The sequence below is a fragment of the Microtus ochrogaster genome, linkage group LG2 (genome assembly GCF_000317375.1).
Source record: "Microtus ochrogaster isolate Prairie Vole_2 linkage group LG2, MicOch1.0, whole genome shotgun sequence".
In the NCBI taxonomy this organism is placed as follows: Eukaryota; Metazoa; Chordata; class Mammalia; order Rodentia; family Cricetidae; genus Microtus; species Microtus ochrogaster.
This window is the reverse complement of record NC_022028.1, coordinates 1,561,259-1,566,888: the sequence shown is the minus strand read 5'-3', so window position 1 is coordinate 1,566,888 and position 5,630 is coordinate 1,561,259.

Genomic DNA, 5,630 nt, shown 5'->3' with positions numbered 1-5,630 from the left:
ACACACACACACACACACACACACACACACACACACACCCCTCAGGTTCATTTATTTGCTAGCAATGGAGAGGACTCCTAGAGAGGTTGGCGAAGCAGCCTGAGAGGCCCCTGGGGGACTCAGGACAGCAGTTGGTTTGCTTATAAACTTTGGTCCATTATTTCAGTGTTTCAACGACCAGCTGGAGGGCTGGGGATGTAGCTCGGTGACAGAGTGCTTGATGGGAACTCTGAATTCTATCCGCGGTGCCACATAAACTGTGTGTGGTGGTGCATGCCTATTAGCCTGGCACTCTGGAAGTGGCGGCAAGAGGAACGTTGCTTTGGTCAAGGGACAGCATCATGGGGGAGTTAGTCATGAAAGGTTAGGGAGAAGATTCTCCTGGAGAAGACAAGGTCCCTCAGCTTTTGCCGTCACAGTATCCAGCCATCTTCTTGCCCTCACAGATGGCCTGGCCTACCTGATCTAGCCAACACTAGCAAGACCAGGTGACTTCCGTCTCCAAGTGGTGGCCCCTACAACAGTGTTTCCTGCAAGACAACAAAGCCCACTTCACAGGCTCACCAGGTTTTACCTATAAGTATTTTTCTTAAAAGTAGTACTTCGATTAAAAAAAAATAGACTCCTTGCAATACATCAAGGCTACTTGGACGCATTTGAAATATAATGAGCATGCGGCTGTAAAAGACATGCCTCATAAGGATCTTTTGAAAGAAGAAATAAATGATCTTGGCTTTGTCTCTTGCTGCTCACAGGCAACGATGAATCCCCAGTGCCTCTCCCCAAATCACCAACTCAGGGATAAATTACAATCAGCAATTAGGCTCCTGCTTGGGCCTTCTACGGTCAGGGCTCTGCAGACAGATCTCCCACTGCTGTTCAGGAAGACTGTGCTCAGGCTTGTGGGGGGGGGGGGAGGCAGCCACACCTAGTCCTTGTGGGATCTCCTAGGCCAATCAGCAGACAGAATTAATCATGGGATCCAGTCACATGTAAGGGTGCTGTGTCAAGTCCAGCTGTTGTGGGGCATAGAAAGGAGTTGGGAGAGCCAAGATATCGCTTGCTTACTATAATCTCAGCGTGTCTTTTAAAACGCTCATACTCACGTGCTCCACCACAGATGGTTCCTGGAAACACGATGCTTAGTGGAAGGAGCCAGAAGGCAAAGGCCATGTAACACATGATTCCATTTATATGAAGTAGCTACAACAGATGCATCCGCAGAGTTGGGAAGTGGATGAGTGGCTTCTGAGGGACAGGCTGTGTGGTGTGTGTTGGCGGTGGTGGCGGGGGGCGGGGCAGAGTTTAGGGGTGGGTAGAAAGATCTAAGACCCCAAGACAGGTTCACAATCACGACTGCGCAGGAGGACTAATGGCTGACTAAGGTTCAAACTCTGCTTTGATGTAATCCAGTGAGAGAAGATCCTCCAGACCTCCACAATTCTAAACATCCCCTGAGGGCCCGTGGATAGCCAGGGAGAGTGCCTCCTTGCAGGAGGTGCAAAGACTGCTGTGTTTACTTGCATAGAAATGGGAATGTCCCACCTCCTACCCTAACACTCCCCTCCCTCTCTCTTGAAATGCTCAGGGACTCCTTAAAGGGGAGCCTACTCAACTGGGTGCCCCTCCTTTACCAGGCACCCTGGGCTCAGAAGAGCAGCTGTATCCACAGCTGGAAGGAACTTTTCAAACCTCCCTTCCTGATTACTTGCTGTGGAGGGAGGGACCACAGCCTCCCCACCCCACCCCCACTTACACTGTAAGAAAGCTCAGCCCCTTTGGTGCAGCACAGCCGACTTGGGCTGCAGGTGTGTCCAGTCCAGGCCATTTACAGTATTAGGCTTTCTCCGCTGCCCTGCCTGGTTCCCATGGCTTGGCTAAATTACACAGGTAGTAAACAGTAAGCCCAAGAGGTGAATGTCTAGCCTCAGACCCCAAGCTCGGGGCTGGGCGTGTAGCTCAGTAGGTAGAGAGCTTGCCTGGCAAGCATGAAGCCTTGGGTTGTATCCCCCAGCACAGCATAATCTGGGTCTGGAGGCGCACATCTAGAATTCCAGCACTGAGGAGAAACAGCACACACAGGAGAGTGAGGAGTTCAAGGTAATGATCCAGTATGTGGTGCGCTGGGGGCCACCCCGGGTACCCTTTGTTGTGAGGCCTACAGGCAGCCACTCTTCCTCAGAGGTGGGAAATGAGTGTGAGCGCCCCAGGTTTCAGGAGGGGAGACAGAGGTTTCTGCGGTGGAGAAGGTGACCTCGGAAGAACTGTAGCAGCAGCTGCCTCCCGGGCAGGAGTCCTCCGGAGTTGGCAAGACTTCCGGTGCTGGCTGGCACAGTGTTCATGATTCATGGCCACGCGGGGACTTTATGAGCCTGTGATAAAACAGTAATCATGGGCTGTGAAGTTGACATGAGTTTACGGGCTGCGTGGCTCAGGAGAGTTGTGGGCTTTGTCAGTCTATTCACAGGGCAGCAGCAGTGTTGGCCCCGCATGGAAGCCATGGATGTGGTCCTGGGATGGTGTGACATCTCCAGAATGCACCTCCTAGGATGAGGACAGGATAGAGGTGGAGGCAAATGTACAATGTCAGGGACTCTGTGTGAGCACATATGTGTGTTGTTTATGTCCATGTGTTTATTTGTGTCTGTATGTATGTGCATGTGCACATGTGAGTATATACATGTGTGCATTCTCATATGTGAGCATACGTATGTATGAGCATGAGTGCACGAGTGCATACTCATGTGCGTGCATGTGTATGTATGACCATGTGTGCATGAATGCATTCTCATATGTGAGCATGTGTATGCATGAGCATGTGTGCACGAGTGCATACTCACATGTTTGCATGTGTATGTATGAGCATGTGTGCACGGGTGCATACTCACATGTGTGCACGTGTATGTATGAGCGTGTGTGCACGGGTGCATACTCACATGTGTGCATGTGTATGTGTGAGAGAATGTGTGTCCATGTGCATGGAGGACTTGGGCAGAGGTCTCAGTTAACCACGCTTCCCATTCATAGAGAAGCCTCTTCTCACCTGCCACAACTGTTCTGTCAGCGAATCCATCACCAGACTGGGTCTCCTCCTCACACCTCCCTGCTGCCAGCACTCAGGTGCAGGCGTCCCTCCCATTCATTTACTTTACCATACGCGAGGAAGGACCCAGTGATAAATGGCCAAGGCAGGTGGCCAGAGGCAAGTACAGGAAGCCTCTCCTTTAATGGCAAATGGGGGTCCCAGTTTTTCTGCCCCACTGAAGCATTTGCCTGTGAACTGAAAGTGCCACACACCCAGGTCCCTCATCTAATGTCTAGTGTGTGTGTGACTAGTGCACCAAGTGTCCTGGGTTGTGGGTGGCCTCCCGATCACTGCAGCCTCCCTGGTCAAATACAAGAAGCTTGCATTTGAACTTGTTTGTATGTGGATTTCTCCCCGAGAAGCCAGGAGTCGCATCTGAAGGGGCATGTCACAGGGGGGCATTTCATAGGGGGGCATGTCACAAGGGGAGCATGTCACAGGAAGGGGGTCCTTTCAGCAGACATCATGGTATGATGGTGCACACCTGTGACCCCGAACTCAGGAAGCTAACTAAAAAAATAAAAATAAAAACCGGACTCCGGTTAGACAAGAAACATAAGGACACCCGCCAAGTCTCAATACATTTTTCAAGTAGGGGATCCTGGTGGCAGGCTAAGCGGCTAAGCATCAGATTGGCACGCAAGAGAAATGTCTCAAAAGACACTGTAGAAAGCTGTGTGAGCCAGGATGCCAGTGCTTCAGCCTTGGAAGCCCAGGGTAGCTGGTGGCTCTAGGAACTCTGCAGAGCCCACTGATGGATATCTGGGCTCCCCACTGCCTTCCTACCCTCCAGCTCCTTTAGAAGGCACAGCTAGATCCTACCTGCTAAAATCCACACCTTTTCCACTGCGAATCTCCCCACAGCTCAGAGGAAAGGCACATGGGACTGCATCCCATAATGTTTCTGCCACTACTTCCAGCCCCCTCCTCTGGCACTGTTTCCTCCGCTCTCTCCTGAGCTTCGGATACATGGTGGTCCTGCAGCCTCTTCCAGAGCCACTGTTTCCCGGGTGTCGTGCATCCTTTCCCTCTGCTGAATGCTCCTCTGTGTGACCACACAGCTTGTCCCTCACCATGGTCTTCATGGGGCTGACTCTGCCCCATATAAGGTGACATTGCCAGGGCCGGGCAGATTGTGGTTCAGCACTGGCTGCTGGAGAAGGCCTGTGTTCAGTTTCCAGCACCCAAATGGTAGTTCACATCATCTGTAACTCCAGTTCCGGGGGATCCAATGCCCTCTTCTGGCCTGTGGGCACTGCATGCGTATGGTGTACAGACATGCACACAGGCAAAGCACACATCCACATAAAATAAAAGTAAGTTTTAAAATTAAATAAAATTGCCATACCTTCTGTCCCCCAACTTTGCCTATGTACTCTGCATTCTCTGTATTCCCACAGTTCTTTTCACCTTCAAACACCATAGAACATTCTTACTCGTGTATTAGCTTTGTCACTTTCCCTCAAGAGAAGTTCCAGAACTTAGGGATCAGGGGGTTTTGTCAGAATATGGACCTTGAGTCGGTGTTGGGGAGTAAAGGATTTGCCTCTCCTTCAACCCATTCTTTGAGGGGCAGAGATGCATCCTCACCACTAACACAGAAGTTGCCGTAAGTGCCCTAAGAGGCCACACTGACCCCATAAGGGGAGCTTTTAGAGGTGGGGTCCCTTCAGGTAGAGAGGAGAGTGTAGTGATGGAGGACCCCAGACTGGGACTGGCGGTCCCATCCTGACAGCTCTGTCCTACCTTCTCCCTGATCCACCCGTCCATGGGCCACCTCTCAAATACCTTTCCTGAAATCACTTGATTTCAACCTCGTCTTTCCCCAGCTTTGTCCTTGCCAGGCACTGGTACCACCCAGGGCCCAAGGTGACAAATGGCATGAAGAGAATATGGAAACAGCCTTCCTGGAGCTTAGAGTGTGTGGGCTGCTCTAAGGGTCACATGAGTGCCATCATTTGCCACCAGCCCCTCCTGAAAGAGTCCCTATGCTGGGCTGCTTCGAAAGGCCCTGGCTACTGCTGATGCCCACGTGGCCTTCTTTCCTGCTCTCTTTCTCCCAAGGCGCAGACCTCTATCCGGGTCTGGCAGCACTCCAGCCTGTCACTCTAGCCTATGTGCACATGTCATCAGTGTTGAGTCTTGGGGATCTCTGGTCTCTGGGGTTTCTCAAAGGGCACAGATGACACTTATGCCTTTGGACTGGGCTGGTGCAATGCTGGAACCCCTTAGGGTTATGCCTTCCCCATTTGTGAAGGGCAGCAAGTAATCCCTATCCAGAAGGCCATGGGAGAATCAGAGGTGCAACTGTGAGCCTCCTGGCTCTCTGATTCTTCTTGACTGAGTTTCTTTGGTCCTCACTGAACAATGGAGCTGGTCCCACTAGTCTTGATTTGGGCCATCAGTCTCTGGCTGTTCTGGACCAGATCAAGAACAGGGCAAGCCTTGAAGACTAGAAGTCCCACAGGCTGCATGCAGAACTCTCCAGGTGGGTGGAGGTCCATCAGAACAGTGGTTTCTCATCAGCTGGACTCCAGGTGGGTGG